Source organism: Amphiura filiformis, chromosome 7, assembly GCF_039555335.1.
Source record: "Amphiura filiformis chromosome 7, Afil_fr2py, whole genome shotgun sequence".
NCBI lineage: Eukaryota > Metazoa > Echinodermata > Ophiuroidea > Amphilepidida > Amphiuridae > Amphiura > Amphiura filiformis.
This window is the reverse complement of record NC_092634.1, coordinates 18,137,175-18,160,908: the sequence shown is the minus strand read 5'-3', so window position 1 is coordinate 18,160,908 and position 23,734 is coordinate 18,137,175.

The window sequence follows — 23,734 nt, the reverse complement described above, 5'->3', positions numbered from 1 at the left end:
CAGCAACAGATAATTATGGCTAATTAAAGCTATAATTACTCCGGTGTCTTGTGTTTTCTTAAATCAGGTAACCCATTCACCTTTGGTGTCTATTTACCCGGGCTATATACTCCAGGTATATGGTCAGTTTCAAAGTGGCAAGTGCTTGACTTTGCTATTATGGGTTTTTACCTTAAAAACCTGCACTTAGCATGATACCATACTTCGTACTTTATGTAATAAACTTGTGTTTGTGAGTGTCGGGGTGTCTTTGTGTTGCATATTTAAGCATGGTGAGTAGATAATCATGGTAATAGAATGTTATGGCATAATTTACATTATAGTTTTAAATGGAAGGGAACCATTTGTCAGTAGAGACAGGGTAAGTATGCTGAAATTGGATGCAGCCACTTGTCCTGGAGGGAGTACAGTACAGTAAAGAAGAACACCAGGCACAAAAAGAAACTCGTCAGTTACACTGGAAACTCCAAATGTCTTAAATTGGAAAAATCGTCCTTCTTTTAATACCCTGGTTGAATGGGGAATTAGGTTTGGCTAACAATAGAGACACTCAAAAGAAGGACCAAAACTAGCTCAAATTAAGACCAAAATAAGCTGAAAGTTGCATGAATGCACTTGAATGTTGGATCAGTCAATACAGTCACAATAGGAAGAAGTACTTCACTCAAGTGGGCACTCAAGTGAAGTGGATTCAGTAAATTTGGCTTGAATTGGTCTTACTTTGAGCTAGTTTTTGAGTGCTTCAGCTTATTTTGGTCTTACTTTTGAGTGTTTTGGTCCAACTTTTGAGTGTTTTTTATTGTCAGCCAATGCTAATTCCCCATTCAAACTGGAAGATTAAAAGAAGGACGATTTTTCCAATTTAAGACACTGTGTAGTTAAGAGTGTTATATTCATCCTTGCTTAAATTCAATAACTTGATAATTTTGATTATTCTGAATAAACATTTTGTTAATTGACTTTGCTTTTCTCATTTGACACCCTGTTTGTGAAAAACGAACAAGAATTAACCAAGATATGCGCCTCCAAAGCCTCATTCTTGCTCAATGTTCACGTACAGGGTGTCAAATGAGAAAGCAAAGTCCAATTAACAAAATGTTTATTTCAGAATAAGCCAAATTTATCAAGTTATTGAACAGCAAGGATGAATATAACTGACGAGTTTCTTTTGTGCCTGGTGTAGTTAAATGACCAAGCAAATGCTTCCAGCCTAATATGTCCATTTGGAGATATTGTTGCAGTCTTCGATAATGATCAGGTGATCAGAAAGATGTACACTGTGCAGCCCAACAACAAAGTAAAGGCCTCTGTAATCACCAATTGGAACTATATCCAAGAAGATAGTCAGCTACTCAGGTTCGGTCAGTCTGGCTTTAATTGTTTTGTTTTCCGCAAATGAGTTTAAAAATCAAATGATCGGCTGGGCCTGTATTAGCCGTTTTTTGTCTTGTTAGACCTTAGTGCAAAACATTTTTTTATGCATCCTCGTAAAATCAGCCTTTGGTACTTCAGTGACTGAAAAAAAAGCGAGGTGACAAAAAAAAATGATGATTTACTGGTCATTTGTGGAAAAACGCTTATTTTTTAAATGCCTGTTATGCCTTACATTGTAGTAATATGGAAATTCCTGTTGAACACTCACTCATTATTCTTGCAAACTTTCTTTGTTTTCAGAAATCCCCCGGCCAACGACCACTTACACTCTTGAGAAGGCAACAACAGGGCAAGCTACCTTGTTGAGGGAAGGAATAGATGAAGTTTGCGATGACAAATTTGTCAATGAACCCACTTTTGCAAAAGCTCCACCGGTGATGACATTTGCTTTGAAATGTCAAGAGGTTATCCAATTGGGCATGATGCAGCTCTTCCAATTCACAGCAATACTTAATGCGCTTTGGCCATGTGTTCAACAAGCGGACAAACATTCAACAGGGACTGCAAGATCTGACGCAGCCTTTACTGCCTTTTTTCAGTTGAGGAGTACGCAGGGACTTACACAAACTTTAAAGACTTTTTTCTTTAAACACCACAGGTACCACACATGTTTCTGCAAATTTTTGCTAGGGTGTTGTTTGAAAGCTTTTTGAAAAAACATATGAACATTTCAGCAGAGGGACAACTGGAAGAACTCGGAAGAACGTTCAAGCCCATCTACAAAGGAACAAAATGCATTGTGGTATGCTGGTGCTGCCGGTTACATTGTGTCATGTCTGCCCAGGAAAGTGCAGTGTAAGCGTGAACAAGAACAGATGAGAGCAGCCATTGCTAACATGAGAGAGGGGGCTGAAAAAGACACTCGTCTCAATTATACAAGCGAATGGGTTGAGACGCAGTCCAGCGGTGGACTGGTTTTGATTAACGACAAGACATATTTGTTTTTTCTTAAACGTGTGTTGCTAATCTTCGAGTATCGAGTTGCAATTTTCGAGTATCGAGTTGCAATTTTCGAGTATCGAGTTGAAATCTTCGAGTATCGAGTTCAATTTTCGAGTATCGAGTTGCAATTTTCGAGTATCGAGTTGCAATATTAATGGTACCGTGGTATCCAACCCCCCTTACGGATGACTTTACCGTAACCCTAAAACGCTTTTATTTAGTTTTAGCACCCTCTACTTTTTATATAGCTCGAAAATCGTTCATTTTGGCATACGTCGAGTTTTAAATTCGAAAACCTTTAACATGAGCCTACTTCGAGTTTTAAATTCGAGAATCTGCAAAATGTTAAATGTTCGAGTTTCATAATCATAATGTAAGGTAAACTACTTCAGATCATTAGATTAACCATATAGTCCAACGAAGGGGTGGTATCGTGGTATCCAGCCCGGGATCCAAATTTTACCGTAACCCAAAACGCTTTTATTTAAGCTTTAGCAAACATTTCTTTTTATTTGGGGTCTGGGGACATCCTTTGCGCTCATTTTGTTGCAAAAACGGGGCAGGCCTATACAAAATCTCCCCCTCGGGTAAATGGGGTGGATGCCACTCACGACGATTTCCATAGACATTTAAAATCTAAGGGCAGGTGGCAAACACCCACCCCCTTCGTCATGTTCGTGAGCGTTACAACTAATGGATAACTTAGACTAGGGTTAACTTATGTATAATAACTACACTACGCAAAAAAAGTTTCTTTATGGTTAGGAAATTTACCCACTATTAAAATCTAGCGAATAATTTTGTACGTTTGCTCAATAATTGCATGCGGGTGGTTGTCCTGCGCATTTTGACACCTCAAACACTACTCTACGACACTCCTGAGAAAAGATATGAATGTTTAAGTAACACGAGGTCGAAAAATGAAAATTGCAAAGAGGCCTATTCAAGTTTTCAGCATAAAAGAACACAAAAACAACAAACATGCAGATAACATTTTTTGTTTAATTGCTGAGTACATTTCAGGCATCATACTGCCGTTTCCAACTTCACTTGAGATTAATCTCTTTCTTTACCCTTCTTTCAATACTTTGTGTGTCCACCGTTGGCTTCCCTTACAGCAGCCACGCGGCCTCTCATGCTCCTAATGAGGCGTCGAATGTTACCTTGCTCAACCCCGTTCCACTCGTTGATAACGATGCGACGCAATCCCACCAGCGTTATATCTGCCTTTATCTTCTTGTTGACTCGTTTCTTGTGCTGATCCCAAAGGTTCTCCAAGGGATTAAGATCAGGGCTTCTGGAGGGCCACTCTATGTTATGTTATGTTCTAGTGTCTCAATTCCTTCTGCTTCCATGAATGCAGCTGTAATCATGACCTGTTTTGAATCCCTTTTCCAAATCCATCTCTCAAAACGTAAATGTCTTAGTACCCACTCACCTTTGTCTTTGATCATTCATCTGCATGCAAAGGATTATCCAACATGCATCAAGGAAAATGCTTTAAATTAAAATTTAAAAGGCGGGAATAATGAAACCGTCTTGGATCAGTGAATCAGCTCTAAAACCGCTGAATAGGCCTCTTTGCAATTTTCATTTTCGACCTCGTGTTACTTAAACATTCATATCTTTTCTCAGGAGTGTCGTAGAGTAGTGATTGAGGTGTCAAAATGCGCAGGACAATCACCCGCATGCGATTAGTGAGCAAACGTGGGTACATTTCCTAACCATAAAGAAACTTTTTTTGCGTAGTTTATGTTATCATTATTATTAAGGGCACGTCGATAATGATAATGAAAAAAGAGGAAATCTACCTAAAAAACCTCAAACTCGAAAATCGTTCATTTTAGCACACTTCGAGTTTCAAACTCGAAAACCTGCAAAATGATCAATAATCGAGTGAAATCCATATTTACTATATATGAAAGGCAAAATACTTCAGATCAATCTAGATTAAACTTTGGCCTAATAATATGTGTTTACCACTTTGATTAAGGGCCGCATGTGCGAAAATGTATCATTTGCAACAGGAAAGTTAAACTCGAACTTCGTTCATTTGAGCGCATTTCGAGTAACAAGCTCGAAAACCTGCAAAATGATCAATATTCGAGTGAAATCCATATTTACTATATGAAAGGCAAAATACTTCAGATCAATCTAGATTAACCTTTGGGCTAAATAATATGTGTTTACCACTTTGATTAAGGGCCGCATGTGCGAAAAATGTATCATTTGCAACAGGAAAGTTTAACTCGAATTTCGTTCATTTGAGCGCATTTCGAGTAACAAACTCGAAAACCTGCAAAATGATCAATATTCGAGTCTCATCCATATTTACTATACAGTATATGAAAGGCAAAATACTTCAGACCAATCTAGATTAACCTTTGGCCTAATAATATGTGTTTACCACTTTGATTAAGGACCGCATGTGCGAAAAATGTATCATTTGCAACAGGAAAGTTAAACTCGAACTTCGTTCATTTGAGCGCATTTCGAGTAACAAACTCGAAAGCCTGCAAAATGAGCGTACTTCGAGTAAAAAACTCGAGAACCTGCAAAATGATCAATATTCGAATGAAATCCATATTTACTATATGAAAGGCAAAATACTTCAGATCAATCTAGATTAACCTTTGGCCTAATAATATGTGTTTACCACTTTGATTAAAGGGCCGCGTGTGCGAAAAATGTATCATTTGCAACAGGAAAGTTAAACTCGAACTTCGTTCATTTGAGCGCATTTCGAGTAACAAACTCGACAACCTGCAAAATGAGCGTACTTCGAGTAAAAAACTCGAAAACCTGCAAAATGATAAATATTCGAGTGAAATCCATATTTACTATATGAAAGGCAAAATACTTCAGATCAATCTAGATTAACCTTTGGGCTAAATAATATGTGTTTACCACTTTGATTAAGGGCCGCATGTGCGAAAAATGTATCATTTGCAACAGGAAAGTTAAACTCGAAACTTCGTTCATTTGAGCGCATTTCGAGTAACAAACTCGAAAACCTGCAAAATGAGCGTACTTCGCGTAAAAAACTCGAAAACCTGCAAAATGATCAATATTCGAGTGAAATCCATATTTACTATATGAAAGGCAAAATACTTCAGATCAATCTAGATTAACCTTTGGCCTAATAATATGTGTTTACCACTTTGATTAAAGGGCCGTGTGTGCGAAAAAATGTATCATTTGCAACAGGAAAGTTAAACTCGAACTTCGTTCATTTGAGCGCATTTCGAGTAACAAACTCGAAAACCTGCAAAATGAGCGTACTTCGAGTAAAAAACTCGAAAACCTGCAAAATGATCAATATTCGAGTGAAATCCATATTTACTATATGGAAGGCAAAATACTTCAGATCAATCTACAATCTCGGAAAAAATGTGTTCGAACACCCACTGTAATTCCCATGTTCTTCTTAGCATAGTGTGCACGCTATATGAGTCACTGGAAAATAAGAATTATAATAGTGTTGTCTCAACGTTCATCTTAAGCATGCCCCCTCCCCTTTCCCCACCAAACAATGTTGGGAGAAGATATGGTGAAGATGAGCATATCGGGCATGCCAACATTGTACAGGGGTAGAAGGGGGACCATTTCCAATATGGCCTTAAAAGTGTTCGAACAAATATTTCTGAGATTGTCTGAGGAATTCCTAAATCAGTATTTGCTACTTCACATTTGGGTTCACAACTTCAGATCCAGTAGAGCGATTGAAATGAAACTTACACATGTTAGTTTATATATACTAAGGAACATAGGGAATAAAAAATATTACATTCCATTCACAAATATTTTAGGGATCGGTCAGTTTAAACATATATTTTCATCAAATTTTGACTAAGTTAAGTCAAATAAGACGTAGAATACATTATACGTAGCCCCAAACATTTTAAAACATAGCAATTTGGATAGTTAAAAGTTGAAAATCTTTTGGAAAATCATTCACCATCTTTTATATTTGCTATTACACTAAGGGCACCGTCAAGCAAATATCATACGGATGTGGGATGCAAATTTATCAATGTTATCTGCAGTAGATAGCAAAATAATGCAACGACATCTACCCACCTATGTCCATTGCTTTGCCAAACTTCTCCCTCCAAACCAGTAATTCCCGACCCCACGAAAGTATACCTCAAAGAATTCAAGCAAAGACAAAGAAAAAGAAATCATTAAAGACCCCCTCCCCACCATAAAAAAGATGAAAGAAACAAAGAAAGGAAATCAAAACAAAAATGCAAAGAAAATACTAAAACAAAATTAAAGAAGATAAAACGAACAATCAAACTAAAAAGAAAACCATGAATTAAAAAAGAAGGAAGAATAAAAAAGTAATAAAAAGTGCACATGTCACTTGCTGGTCAATAAGTTTCAAGTTCAAGACCAATTGCACATTAAAAGTCACACATGCGCAATGTATAAGACAGTTAAGACACATAAATTAATTTTAACTGACATATTCAATGATTGGTATGCAAGCTCAGGGTTATTTCATGATTGTCATTATATTTGATTGGAATAAAAGAAAATATAAACGATTCAAAAATGCTGTTTTCCGATTAAAGAACCACCGATCATTATGAGCATGATAGATAATGACCTTTATATGCAATCTCACATGGGCAAAGTTCATTAAAAACATGATTTACGTTGTCTCTTCTGTGGGTATAATTATGTACACTGAAAGTGTGAAACCCTATTCATGGTAAAGGTAAATCATTGCTCATCTCCCCATTGAAAACACACAGTATGCACGATTGACCACAAAACATAAAGAATAATATGATTTACTTTTCTATTATATGGTAAATCGATGGATATGCTTGCTTGTCTATGTGTGTAAATCATTACGTTTTACCATTTGACCATCCTAACCATGGTGTATTTAAAATGTTTAATGAACACAATTTCACACATTAGGCTGTTTTTTGAATGTTGGTCAAGTAATGCTTGTTATTATAAACTAATTTTAAAGCAATACATGTGCGTATCCGGTGCGTTTCTCTCCTTCCTATCACTCTCTCCTCTCCCTCGTTCTCGATGCCCCCTCCTCCCCATTTATCATACCGTGGTACTGTGTGACATGTAAATAAATAACATTGAATTTACCAGTAATGTTTATTTTTTATTTCTAGCTGAAAATAAAATTTTAATTCCTCCTCTTAATTTATTATACAATATGTACATATGAGCAATTAACATAGCACATAAACCATTAAGGCCTAATATTTGTGTGTACAAAACGCTATATTAAATCTATGGTAACTGACCGCTATCCAAATATTCATCGATTTCCTCCATATTTTGTGAGATGATAGCACATCATGTCTCTGACATGTGTGCCAAATTGCATTAAGATCGATGGCGTAACTGCAGAGTTATTGTCCAAAAACTAAAATCAGATGATTTTGCTAAGCAATTTTGTAGACAATCTCGGAAAAATGTGTTCGAACACCCACTGTAATTCCCATGTTCTTCTTAGCATAGTGCGCACGCTATATGAGTCACTGGAAAATAAGAATTATAATAGTGTTGTCTCAACGTTCATCTTAAGATGCCCCTCCCTTTCCCCACCAAACAATGTTGGGAGAAGATATGGTGAAGATGAGCATATCGGGCATGCCAACATTGTACGGGGGTAGAAGGGGACCATTTCCAATATGGCCTTAAAAGTGTTCGAACAAATATTTCTGAGATTGTAGATTAACCTTTGGGCTAAATAATATGTGTTTACCACTTTGATTAAGGGCCGCATGTGCGAAAAATGTATCATTTGCAACAGGAAAGTTTAACTCGAACTTCGTTCATTTGAGCGCATTTCGAGTTAAAAACTCGAAAACCTGCAAAATGAGCGTACTTCGAGTAAAAAACTCGAAAACCTGCAAAATGATCAATATTCGAGTGAAATCCATATTTACTATATGAGAGGCAAAATACTTCAGATCAATCTAGATTAACCTTTGGCCTAATAATATGTGTTTACCACTTTTATTAAGGGCCGCGTGTGCGAAAAAATGTATCATTTGCAACAGGAAAGTTAAACTCGAATTTCGTTCATTTGAGCGCATTTCGAGTTACAAACTCGAAAACCTGCAAAATGAGCGTTCTTCGAGGAAAAAACTCAAAAACCTGCAAAATGATCAATATTCGAGTGAAATACATAGTTATGAAAGGCAAAATACTTCAGATCAATCTAGATTAACCTTTGGCCTAATAATATGTGTCTACCACTTTGATTAAGGGCCGCATGTGCGAAAAATGTATCATTTGCAACAGGAAAGTTAAACTCGAACTTCGTTCATTTGAGCGCATTTCGAGTAACAAACTCGAAAACCTGCAAAGTGATCAATATTCGAGTCTCATCCATATTTACTATATATGAAAGGCAAAATACTTCAGATCAATCTAGATTAACCTTTGGCCTAATAATATGTGTTTACCATTAAGGGCCGAATGTGCGAAAAATGTGTCATTTGCAACAGGAAAATTAAACTCGAACTTTGTTCATTTGAGCGCATTTCGAGTAACAAACTCGAAAACCTGCAAAATGAGCGTACTTCGAGTTAAAAACTAGAAAACCTGCAAAATGATCAATATTCGAGTGAAATCCATATTTACTATAATGAAAGGCAAAATACTTCAGATCAATCTAGATTAACCTTTGGCCTAATAATATGTGTTTACCACTTTGATTAAGGGCCACATGTGCGAAAAATGTATCATTTGCAACAGGAAAATTAAACTCGAACTTCGTTCATTTGAGCGAATTTCGAGTAACAAACTCGAAAACCTGCAAAATGAGCGTACTTCGAGTTAAAAACTCGAAAACCTGCAAAATGATCAATATTCGAGTGAAATCCATATTTACTATATATGAAAGGCAAAATACTTCAGATCAATCTAGATCAACCTTTGGCCTAATAATATGTGTCTACCACTTTGATTAAAGGTGCCTGACAGATATGGTCAGTTTCCATATAAATGATCAATCTTTGGTGAAAAACCGAAAACTTTATATTTCGTTTTGAAGAAATAAGAGAAAACAATGCTTTTGTTATTTATTGTTTTATTTAGCGTGGTTACAAGATTTCTTAATTATTTTCGACCTTTTCATTAATTTCTTCTAAAATACATGGAATATGCGCACCAAATTTCACCACATAACTCAGAAAAATATAGCGCAACTTTTGGTACCAAAATCACCCTAGGTTTGGAAAAAAATGAGGGGATGATGTTGTGAATCATGTCAGGCACCTTTAAGGGCCGCATGTGCGAAAAATGTATCATTTGCAACAGGAAAGTTAAACTCGAACTTCGTTCATTTGAGCGCATTTCGAGTAACAAACTCGAAAACCTGCAAAATGAGCGTACTTCGAGTTAAAAATTCGAAAACCTGCAAAATGATCAATATTCGAGTGAAATCCATATTTACTATAATGAAAGGCAAAATACTTCAGATCAATCTAGATTAACCTTTGGCCTAATAATATGTGTTTACCACTTTGATTTACCACTTTGATTAAGGGCCGCATGTGCGAAAAATGTATCATTTGCAACAGGAAAATTAAACTCGAACTTCGTTCATTTGAGCGCATTTCGAGTTACAAACTCGAAAACCTGCAAAATGAGCGTACTTCGAGTTAAAAACTCGAAAACCTGCAAAATGATCAATATTCGAGTGAAATCCATATTTACTATATAGGCCTACAGTATAATATGAAAGGCAAAATACTGCAGATCAATCTAGATTAACCTTTGGCCTAATAATATGTGTTTACCACTTTGATTAAGGGGGTACTACACCCATTGATTTTTTTTTTTTTTTTTTTTGCATTTTGTGAAGAAATTACAAAAAAAAATTGAACAAAGTGGTATGCAAAATGAAGGGGCAAATCTTCTCGTTTTATTGGTGGCATCGGTATCAATGTAGCTTACATGCTTTTGAAGATAGAAGCCAAAAGGAGGTACATCACTGATGATTTAAATTCACTTCATTTTGGAAAGCTTACTATCAACGGATTTCGTTAAAATTTTGGATATGTGTTGCTAACACATTAGGGAAATAATGTTGATATGTAAAATGGGAATAAGTGGTCCCTGATTTCTTTTATGAATTCATGAACTTGGTGCTCCACAACTATCAAAAACGAACCGGTTAAAATGCTTCTATTTTCAATGTCGAGCTATATTTTGAATTTTGAACTTGCGACACTATGTCACTGAAACTTAATTAAGCCATAGGTAACAGGTTACCACAACCACACTACAGCAATGTTGAAAAAGATTGTATTTTTTTGTCACCTATACCACCATATTAGGTAGTTTTCCGTAAGCTTCATTTTTGTGATTTTGGTAACTATTTTATATTTATTTGCCCAATCCAACTCAACTAGGCAATCTAAATTGTACTCACCATTTACATCCCAAGGTATTTTAGTATATCCACCTCACATATTTCCATTATATATCCAGTAACAGACAAAATATCAAAATTGATGCCTCATTATGACATGTATGATATCCACAGACTATCACATGTATTCAAAATGGATGCCTGAATTTGACCTGAACCAATTGACCTATAACCTGACCTTTGATGACCTTATAGCCTTTTTTAATCTCTTTCCTAACAACATATTATAGGAGATACATACATGGTGTAGTATTGAATTATCTATGTGGAAGAGATTAGGGGATTTAATTTATTCAGTGTTATAATCAGTGAGTACATTTCTATACATAGTATAACAAAGGATTTAATGTATTCTATGCATGTATTCTACTTGGACATGTTCAATAGAATAAATTATCTCAGTTACCAGGATACAGTAAACAAAAACATATATAGGGCTAAAATGATTTTCTAAAATAGTTTAAAACCACTTTGTATGTAGAGATATTTTATAAGTTCAGGACATGAGATGATGAACATATTTATATACTTCATAAATTTGCAACAAAAAAAAGAAGATGGGTACTGATGAAAATAAGGGTATTAAATCGCCTTAAGGGCCGCACTAGTGTGCGAAAAGTGTATCATTTGCAACAGGAACGTTTAACTCGAACTTCGTTCATTTGAGCGCATTTCGAGTTACAAACTCGAAAACCTGCAAAATTAGCGTACTTCGAGTTAAAACTTCGAAAACCTGCAAAATGATCAATATTCGAGTGAAATCCATATACTATATACAGTATATGAAAGGCAAAATACTTCAGATCAATCTAGATTAACCTTTGGCCTAATAATATGTGTTTACCACTTTGATTAAGGGCCGCATGTGCGAAAAATGTATCATTTGCAACAGGAAAATTAAACTCGAACTTCGTTCATTTGAGCGCATTTCGAGTAACAAACTCGAAAACCTGCAAAATGAGCGTACTTCGAGTAAAAAACTCGAAAACCTGCAAAATGATCAATATTCGAGTGAAATCCATATTTACTATATGAAAGGTAAAGTACTTCAGATCAATCTAGATTAACCTTTGGAGTCAAGGATACACATAAAGGCACTGGAAATGTACAAGATGATGAGGACAGAAGCAAGGATACAGGAGCAGAAGGTGGTGGTAAGGGAAGAGAGAGAAATGTGTCAGAAGGTAGCATGAACCAAGTGGTTGGAGTCAAGGATACACATAAAGGCACTGGAAATGTACAAGATGACGAGGACAGAAGCAAGGATACAGGAGCAGAAGGTGGTGGTGAGGTAACATACATTCCATTGAGGTGTAGTCAGAACACAGTTCTGGAACATTACGATCGTGCTGTGACCGAATTCTATCAGACCAATGGTGATGATGGTGATCCAAACATAGAACTTAAAATGCCTGTCAATGATGGCACAAATGGCTGTACCTTCCTGTGTCTGATGATAGGAATGAAGTATTTGGTGGCAGAGAACGTGGACAAGCAAGTGCTTGTTACTATCGCAGAAGAGACCATTGAGCAGTTCCCGTCTAGTCTGAATGAGATCAGGGATAAGGAAAGAGGATATGATCCGGTTGAAGCATTAACTTTGCTTAAGATGCTGAGCCTTGTTGATGAACATGTGAGAGTGAAGCAGGAAATTTACGATCATGCTGAAATAGAAGAAGCTTCAGACGAGGAGAGAAAGGAGCTGAAAGATTTACTGAAGGGAAATGAAGAAGACATGAGTTGCTATGTAGTGGTTGCAACGCCTTACACCTTTCTGATATTGTGTAACATAGATGAGTTGTTAGTGCTAGACACTCATCCGATCTCAGAAAATCAGACCGGGCTGCTGTTGCAGACGAGCAACTCAGAGAGAGGAAGAAAGCAGTTGTATGCCTGGCTGGGAAAGCGTGTTGGAGTTGCTGTTGATTTGCTACATTTCGAAGTGTTTAAACTGGAAGCTGATGCATCTGACGATGCTGGAATTGAGGATGATCTATCTGACAACTTTGGAGTTGAGGATGATGTATCTGACGGTGTTGGAGTTGAGGATGATGTATCTGACGGTGTTGGAGGTGAGGATGATGTACATTGTACACAGCATCAAGTCAGACGTTGAGATTGAGGAAGTGTTTGAAGATGATGATACAACTAAGAAGGTATCAGCTAGAACAGTAAGCGTGAGGGAATTGAAACGGTCAAACTGGGATGAATGTCCAGAGAAGTCAGCCATTCCATTTGATGTAAATGGCCTGTGTAAATTTCTAATGAAATGTACAAGAGAAACCATGACGAATGTAATTAAAGATGGACGCAACTGGGCTGGATGGGCTACAAGTTCCCGTCAAGGATGCAAAGGTTTAAGAAGGATACGTAAATGCAAAGGCACTCCAATTTGCCGAAATAAAGCTTGTGAACTAGATGGAGCACCGAACAGGGGACAATTTGATACAATTAACGACGAAGAGTTCTGCAAAATCTGCAAGAAAAAGGCAGATATCCCTGCCTGCCCTGCACGCAAAGCGTGGAAGTTTCACAAGGGTGAGGTTGTTGTTATGTATACAGGGATGCACACGTGTGTGCCAAAGAAACCAGAAATATCCAGTGCAAAATTAAGACAGGAGCTTCGCAACACTCCACACACATCAGCTAGTGACTTTGTTATGAACAAAATGGAGCAGTTGTTGATACCAGACGACGTAAATTGGAATGATGTTGACCAAGTTGCAAGTGAGTTTGTAAATATAAAGAAAATCAACAATGCTAAAGCTGCCAACATGTCAACCTCACAGGGAGTAAGTTTTGATGCACTGAGTGTGTGGAAGAAGAAAACTGACGAACGCGACAAGCTGCATATGTACAAGTTCAATAGCAGAGACATGTATGAAGGGCCTACTTTCATTTTTAAGACCAGTACAGCTTGAAATGGATAGGGAAAAGGAAACAGCCAGGAGTGGTACATATGCCTTTGTAGATGCAAAACATGGCAGAACATCAGGTCTAAAAACCCTCACTATGTGGATGTATGATCCATTGATCCAGAAGCTTCTGTGCCTGGCTATCATGGATGTTGACGGGGAGAACACAGAGACCATCACTTTGTTCCATAAGCTATGGAACGAAGTGCTTCAAGGAGTAGCAGAGATACCTGACTACCATTTCAACCCACATGGTTGGGTTGTTGATGAACATCCTGGGAATTGGAAAGCATTTTGCAGGTTTTCGAGTTTTTAACTCGAAGTACGCTCATTTTGCAGGTTTTCGAGTTTGTTACTCGAAATGCGCTCAAATGAACGAAGTTCGAGTTAAACTTTTCTGTTGCAAATGATGCATTTGTCGCACATGCGGCCCTTAATCAAAGTGGTAAACACATATTATTTAGGCCAAAGGTTAATCTAAATTGATCTGAAGTATTTTGCCTTTCATATATAGTAAATATGGATTTCACTCGAATATTGGTTATTTTGCAGGTTTTTGAGTTTTTAACTCGAAGTACGCTCTTTTTGCAGGTTTTCGAGTTTGTTACTCGAAATGCGCTCAATTGAACGAAGTTCGAGTTAAACTTTTCTGTTGCAAATGATGCATTTGTCGCACATGCGGCCCTTAATCAAAGTGGTAAACACATATTATTTAGGCCAAAGGTTAATCTAAATTGATCTGAAGTATTTTGCCTTTCATATACAGTAAATATGGATTTCACTCGAATATTGGATATTTTGCAGGTTTTTGAGTTTTTAACTCGAAGTACGCTCATTGTGCAGGTTTTCGAGTTTGTTACTCGAAATGCGCTCAAATGAACGAAGTTCGAGTTTAACTTTCCTGTTACAAATGATACACTTTTCGCACATGCGGCCCTTAATCAAAGTGGTAAACACATATTATTAGGCCAAATGTTAATCTAGATTGATCTGAAGTATTTTGCCTTTCATATATAGTAAATATGGACGAGACTCGAATATTAATCATTTTGCAGGTTTTCGAATTTTTAACTCGAAGAACGCTCATTTTGCAGGTTTTCGAGTTTGTAACTCGAAATGCGCTCAAATGAACGAAGTTCGAGTTAAACTTTCCTGTTACAAATGATACATTTTTCGCACATGCGCATGCACAAAAAAAATGTGTGCTAAAGCTTAAATAAAAGCGTTTTGGGTTACGGTAAACTTATCTGTTGGGGTGTTGGATCCCGGGCTGGATACCACGATACCACCCCTTCGTTGGACTATATGGTTAATCTAATGATCTGAAGTAAATTTAGTTTACCTTACATTATGATAGGTATGAGGTATGAATGAAACTCGAATATTTAAAATTTTGCAGATTCTCGAATTTATGGTGGAATCTAGGGGTAAGTTAGTTAGACTGTTACGACACTAACGACAGTATTTCATTGTTCTAGTAATTAGTAATAAAGTGGTTAACTATATATACTAATTTTGTGTGTTTAATTACCTTCTTCTGCCACTCTCATTATAATCAAATTATTTTTATTCTGAAAGGTTGCTGTCCTGATGATCTGCTGTCTGAATGGAATCGCTTCAAGACGTTTTGGCTGATGAATATGACCCAACTAGCTCCAGATGAAACATGGCAAGTTCTCATTAACCACTACACCAAGCAATATCCCAATCTTATACACATGATTTCGGTGCTGTTACTTATTCCAGGTAAGCAAATATAACTTAAAGATAAACTACTAGTGTTTGTATAAGCTGATAATAAGCATAGATTATACAACTTTTCATGATATAAAAAATGTTTATTAAGAGTATTAACATTAATAATAATAACATTAACAAATTACACAGTTACACTGAAATTATACAAAATTGCCTCTTTTTATTGACTTCACACCACACTCTTTATTTGAAATTATATTTCTACAAATTACAATACCGTGTCCAACGCAATCGTCGAGCGTGGGTTTTCTACCATGGGACGTGTTGAAACAGACGAAAGGAACCGCATCAGCAGCCAATCACTCGACCAGCTGATGCGCATCTCACTTGATGGGCCAGAGCCAGAAGTATTTGATTCATCGAAGGCTACAGAAGGATTCTTCACAAAGAAGAAAAGGCGACCAAACATCCAACCCTCAAAGAAAGGCACAGGCATTCAGTCTGAGTTGGCTTCAGGTTCACTCGAAGATAGCGGTGATGATGAAAGTGTTTAGTGAATAGTGATACTGTTACATACATGTAACTTCCAGTAGCAGTACTGTTGATTACTTGTAAATGGAAAGTTGCAACTTGCAAACTGGCCATAGAAAAGGGCAGGAGAGTTGAAGATATCAGATAATATAATATTAAGAAGTGATTTGTTGAAATTTGGACAATTCAGTTGTTAGTGTTCTGTTCCCAGAAACTTCCAGAATTCAGAAAGGAAAAATCATTCCTGTTGCCTGGTTGCAAATTGGTGTTTTGTGTGTTAAAGCCAAGCTTGCCACTATAAGTGTGCTATAATATAAATACTGCTAGTGCTATTATATAAATCGGGTACCATGGAAAGAAATAAAGATTAAAGAATGAAGGTCCCAGTAAATGTGTCATCTGTTAATTCTGTTTGCCACCCATTGTGACTAACTGCCAATTGTATTGTTATTCTTAAGTGGATTTTCCAAGAAGGTGAGACCTTTCTCTTTTCCAATATAGATAAGAGCGGAGAGCCTAAGATGGTATCCAGTGTTTGATTTTTGTCTATTTTTTAAAGCATAGAGTAATCTGTGATAAGACAAGAAAATACAAAAAAAATGATAAAAAATGGTGAAAAAAAAAAAATGCTACTCAAAATTTTGGAATGCTACTCAAATCTGAGAGTGAGTAGCAATTTTTGCTACACAAAAAAATAGATGAAAATCGAACACTGGTGATGGTCCAGAGAAAGAAATGCATTTCAATCATAAAGAGCTGCTGACATGTGGCTATTGAGGTGGTATGAGAACATGATGCCCAAGGAAAGGATATTATAGACAAGGCGGTTGCTGAGGCTGAGGATGCTAAGAAGTATGTGAAATGTCTGAAGTGTACCACAAAAGTTGAGTCGCAAGCACAATTGTATGAACTGCAGCATGCAGGGCAGACATGACAGAGTCTAGAGAAAAGGCTGCAATATCAAATGAGCCAGTCCAAGTACGACAGCAACAGTTTTTCCAACTTGATTCTTTGAGTGATGACGCAGGAAAGAAGGATGTACGTGACCGTTACGAGTATATGTGGCACCAAACCATCTACTTCAGCCACCAAACATCACTATTGCGGATCCTGTTTTTGTGAATCCAAACAGCTTTAATTCTCTGCGCCTCCTCTTGATGAGTAAAATGGATAAAGATGCAGGTGTCCCATCGTCTGCTGTGATGGCTTGCCTTACAAGTTGTGCATAAAACTGATTGACCAAAAAATGGACCTAATTTTAAGAGTCCAACTGGCTCTGGCCGATACAACCATATCAGAAACGAAAGGTAATGATTCAATTGCTATGCCATAAATGTCCTAAAAATAGACAAAAACCTGTGGCCTCATCAAAGTAGCAAAGAAATGAGTGGGGTTAGAAAATGGTCAAATTTATCACATCCAATCTTGGTGGTTTAGAAGACTGAAGAGTCAAAAGGATCATGAGACCCCAGAATAAACCAGCTTAACCTGGATTTCAACTAGCCTCTGTGGAACATGTATCACCAGCTAAAGGAAGAACATGGAATTACTTCAGTATTGGTGGAGCAGGCTGGAGACAATTGAGACATTCATCATCAAATTGCTCCAATACAGACAGCATTATGGACATGGTTGTTGGAGCCTGTTATAGAGCAGGCCCTGACCATAAATGTCTCCTTGTCTTCAAATTAAAGATTGAAATTGGTCCTGCGGATTACAACAAAATAGTTTGTGATGACAGAAGTTTGTGATGACAAATTTGTCAATGAACCCACTTTTGCAAAAGCTCCACCGGTGATGACATTTGCTTTGAAATGTCGAGAGGTTATCCAATTGGGCATGATGCAGCTCTTCCAATTCACAGCAATTAATGCGCTTTGGCCCTGTGTTCAGCAAGCGGACAACCATTCAACAGGGACTGCAAGATCTGACGCAGCCTTTGCTGCCTTTTTTCAGTTAAGGATTACGCAGGGACTTAAACAAACTTTAAAGACTTTTTTCGAGCAACTTGTTCCAGCAACACAGGTACCACACATGTTTTTTGCTAGGGTGCTGTTTGAAAGCCTTTCAAAAGTTGCGAGTTGCAAGCACAATTGTACGAACTGCAGCATGCAGGGCAGACATGAAGGAGTGTAGAGAAAAGGCTGCAGTATCAAATGAACCAGTTTAAGTGAGACAGCAACAGTTTTTCCCACTTGATTCTTTGAGTGATGACGCAGGAAAGAAGGTTGTACGCGACCGATAAGAGTATGTGGCATCAAACAATCTACTTCAGCCACCAAACATCACTATTGCGGATCATGTTTTTGTGAATCCAAACAGCTTTAATTCTCTGCGCCTGCTCTTGAGGAAAATAGATAAAGATGCAGGTGTCTGCTGTGATGGCTTGCCTTACAATCTGTGCATGAAGCTGATTGACCAAAAAATGGACCTAATTTTAAGAGTCCAACTGGCTCTGGCCGATACAACCATATCAGAAACAAAAGGTAATAATTCAATTGATACGCCATTAATATCCTAAAATAGACAAAAACCTGCAACCTCAAAGTAGCAAAGATATGAGGGGGGGTTAGAAAATGGTAAACTTCTTACATCAAATCTTGGTGGTCCAGAAGACGGAACAGTCAAAAGGATCATGAGACCCCTGAATAAACCAGCTCAACCTGGATTTCACCTAGCTTCTGTGGAAGATGCAGCTGAGATGTATCGTCAGCTAATGGAAGAACATGGAATTATTTCAGTATTGGTGGAGCAGGCGGAAGACGATTGACACAGACATCATAACATTGCTCAAATACACACAGCGTACAAACACTGTTGTTTTAGCCTGTGGTAGAGCAGGACATGACCATAAATGTCTCTGCCTTCACATTAAAGATCAGAAGTGGACCTGTTGATTACAACAGAACACTTTGAGAAAGGCACATAAGGCATGTGTGATTATCTTGAATCTACTGAGTACCAAGTTTCCAACCTTTGTGATTTATCTAGCCCCAACATGTAGGCTAGATTTACCCACACCGATGTCATTGAACAGTGGCAACAAGTTGAGAATATTTATAGGGAACACTTTCTTCCTGTCTTCAAGGCACCACTTGTTGGAAGGGCATCGGATGGAGACTCATCAAGGAGATGGAAAGCCATGGTAATGTCAGGAAATAGTACAGGAGGCATTCACTACACACTCCAAAATGACAACTTCACACTATCAGGCCAAATAGTATCCAATGACACCAGCATCCCCAAAGCTCTCCAGATCAACAACAAGACTACATCCACTGCGGGAAAAAGCTGACATATGCCTTTGAAAGTGAGACAAAGACCCTACCCCTAGAAGGACATGTATTGCACATATCAACAATGTTGAACTTGTTGCAGATAAGTTTCCATTCAAGAACATGCACTGTGAATAGAGGACGTCAAGCGTCAAGACAGGCAGAATTAACTGGTCGTCAATTCAGCGATTATTTATCTCCTGTGTTCAAGACTGCCTCAAGAAGGTGGAAACGGATGATGAGAATGAAAGGATCTCCGAAGATGTCAAAGGATTCTTTTTTACATGGTAATATTGGTTGTATAGAGTATTTTAACATTGTTCTTTTTTGCTTATTTTTTTCAGGGATTCTGCAGACAAGGACAAGAAAGTGTTTCGGCAACACTATTCACAACTCGTCGACATCAGGGCCATGTTGTCATCTAATGTACCACTTATGGCATTGACTGCTACAGTTACGCTTCAAACGAGGAAGGAAGTGATCACCAACCTGGCAATGCACCATGTGCATGTTGTAGAAGAATCGCCGAATAGACCTAAGATCAAGTTGGTCAACATCCACTGCTCAAAGAAGGACTATGTTCCCATGGCTGCAAGAAGATTTGAAGGCAGACAGTAATGACACAAGCAGGGTAATAATTTACTGCAGAACCCTAAAGCAGTGTGCAGACTTGTATGGCATATTCTACCACGGACTGAACTGTAAAAACGGTGACAAACAATTTCCTTTTGCAATGTATCACAAGGAATCTCCACCTGAGGTACAAGAGGCTGTAGTGAACGCATTCACCAAGGAAGATGGACATATAAAAGTGTTCAACAGTAGCTTTTGGTATGGGGGTTGACGTGAAGCATGTGAACACCATAATACATCTTGGTGTGCCTGGTGAACCTGCTTCATTCCTGCAGGAGAGTGGTAGGGCAGCCCGGGTGGCAAGCCCAGTGTCTCAATTCTCCTAACGTATCCGGGAATATACCAAGATAGTACTGTGAGCGAGCCTATGAAGGAATATGTGGCAAACAAAAGTGTTTGCAGAAGGAGGATGGTCCTGCAACATTTTGGACATGAGTATATGGTGCTCAATCGATGACACCATTAAATACATGTTGCGACATCTGCAGATCAAAATGTACTTGTGAATGATGTGATAAAGGAGACTGCACCCAATTTCCAGCAGAAGTGCAACTTAGGGCACTTGATCTCGATTTGAATGTAGATTTAGACAACCTGCCTAGACGGAAATTAAACATGGATATGATTTGTGAACTGAATGAAAAGCTAACCATACTTCGACTGTTGCAAATGTCCATGACCAGAGTGACCAGCGGATCAAAATAATGCTTCCCATTTTTAGCAGGGGAAGATATTGTATCTGGGATCCCATCAGCAACAACAAATAAAATAGTAGCAGAAGCACATTTTGTCTTCTCTTTTGATCAGTTTCAGCACAGATATGCTATATATTCAGATTGTACAGCTGTATGGGACATTCTTTGTGAGACAGTTGGACACAGTTCAAACAGTGATGTTGGAGGTGAAAGCGGACATACTATTGGAGTATAACAATGATAATATTTATCACGAAGGTGAATTTGCAAATGCATATAGTGGAATTGTACTTTCTTCTGATGAGGAATATTTAGAGAATATTTGAGACATAAAATGACCAAAAGTGGTGAACTGTGGACTGCATTGACCCATTATAGATAGTGAGGCTACAATATTATTAGGATTGACCAGTTAAGTATATTTTGATACAATTTCAGTTACCGTATTAAATGCTTCTTCAGTACAAAAATACACATAGACAAATTATTGATTCTATCAACTTCAAAGTGTTGATCACCTTAATTAACTTTTTATACCATAGATAACTTGATTGATTGATAGTTAATTTAATTGTGAATGCATGTTTACATGATTAGACCAAGCAAAATAAATAACATATGTATATCGTCCTCACCCTCACCGATTTTTAGAGATTTTCAAATATTGTTATTTTTCTTATTTGAAATGTCTGAAGTGTACCACAAAAGTTGCGAGTTGCAAGCGCAATTGTACGAACAGCAGTGCAGACATAAAGGAGTGCAAAGAAAAGGCTGCAGCATCAAATGAGCCAGTTTAAGTAAGACAACAACAGTTTTTCCAACTTGGTTCTTTGAGTGATGATGCAGGAAGGAAGGTTGTACGCGACCGATACGAGTATGTGGCATCAAACAATCCACTTCAGCCACCAAACATCACTATATTGCAGACCCTGTTTTTGTGAATCCAAACAGCTTTAATTCTCTGCGCCTCCTCTTGAGGAAAATAGATACAGATGCAGGTGTCCAATCGTCTGCTGTGATGGCTTGCCTTACAAGCTATGCATCACACCACTCTTCGCCATACATACATTCTCCCAGCCACATTTCCCTAACATAAAATGAAATTAAAAAAAAAAAATTTTGTAAGAGGCGCCGGCGGGCTCGAACCCACGCTGCACTACTTTATGTAACTTGACTAACGCTTTCAAAATCAAAAAGAAAAATTGAAATATCTCATTTACTTTTTTAATTATGAATTTTAATTAAATCCGGGAAAATGACATTTTTGACCATTTCAGAAGCTACAGCTTTCGTTAATTACAATGATTTTTTTCAAACACAGTGACCCCAAAACAATTCTTTTTGGTTTTAATAGTTGAAGAACATTCAAGGCTATCGTTATACATCAGAAAATTATTTTCCTGAAATTTTATATTCATTTTAAGTTCAGATTTCCGGAAATTGTGAATTGTGATTCCGCATACAGGGTCTGGTGGCAAGGCTAAGCAATTCCTCAGGATACGTAGAGTACAGAAAAATAGTAAAGATGTCGTCAAGCGTACAAGCAATCAACGTTCGCAGTGTATCGAAAAGGTGGAACGGTTGATTTCATCAGGCAAATCAAATATTCATGATCAACAGGTAATTAAAATTTCCCGCGATAAAGTCGGGTATGCTGCTGCAGTAGAAGAAGCCGGGCTAAAAGTGGTAACAAAATTCAACAGAGAAACCGTTCTTTCATTACGAGGGATCATGACCTTGCGAATGTGGCGCGTATTGAAGCGAGTATTTCATGATGCAGTTGGGTGGGATGTCTTTGGCAGCGTCGATAGCATGCAAAAAGATTTGAAGAAAATGGAGTTTGATTACGACTGTGGCACGGGTGGCACAGTTACATCATCCACTGGTGAATTGGTGCATTTTGTGAGAGTGCAAAAGGAAGTAGTCATATGTGACCATCCACCCCGAAGTGGTAGTAAAGTCGGCTCTAGATCATTTTCTGTTTATTGCAGATATTGAAAGAATCTACTTTCAGCTTTAAAATGACACCTCAACCAGCTTCATCAGATATCTGGAAGTGATGTTATGGTTCATCAAAGGTTAAATTACTAATGGCCATGCGTTTTGAGTTGGGCCGGTAATGTGTTACATGTTTTCGCGAGATGAAAATTGCATGTTTTTTCTTTTAGATATGAATATCTTTCACATATTATACCCAACATATATAAAAGTATACATTTTCTGGCTGCAAATGAACCAAGGAAACCAAAAATGTACTTTAAAATGACACAGGGTGTAACACTAAGGAGTTATGAAACTGAAAATACCACATATTTTAGGGAAAAAATGTAAAATTTGACAAATTAAAAAAAAAGTTAGCTTCACCCCACATATTTAAAAGTTCCATATTTGAATTCCTCTCAGTCAGAGCTTTAAATACATATATAACATCATAGGGTTCAATAAAATTAAAATGATTTTGCCCCAGCCTCTTTCAAGGCATATATTCCCATTGACTTCAATGTGTAACCAGAACGGAAAATAAAATATGCAAAATTGCTTCTCAAAGCAAATTAAATTACCTGGAATATGATTGTATGGTGTTATAGTATGCAGTTTAAAGTGATTTGTAAAAATGTGAAAAAAGAAATGGACCTCTTGCATCCTATGACCCCTGGGGGTCACTTTTATTAAATTTGCTCCTCCTGATCCTCCTCCACCCCGCACATTATGCTAATTAGATGCAAATTATTCAAATGTTAATAACCTTTTACAACTTGTTTAAGGTTTACTGTATTGGTCTCATCACAAGCTTTAATTTGACACCAAATTTAACCACATAGGCTGCATATTAACTGAGAAAATTAAAAAGATGAACCCTAAAATGTCGCGCGCATGTAACATCTCCACCTATTTACTGGCCCAACTCAAAACGCATGGCCTAGTATATTTTACATAGAAATCCATATACTGTTTTGATTGTATCTCAAAATGGAAAATGCCGACTTTACGACCAGTTTGTGGTGGATGGGCACATATATCAGAATTTTTCAGGATGAGCTCAATGTCAAAGACAATATGTGACATGATCTGGTCCATGGGGGCCAAAGGAGGCATTTTTGAAAATTGAGTTACTGTAACTTTTACATTATACATACAGGCTATCATTTACTGAAAACACCAAAGGTTTAGCATACTTGGTTCTAA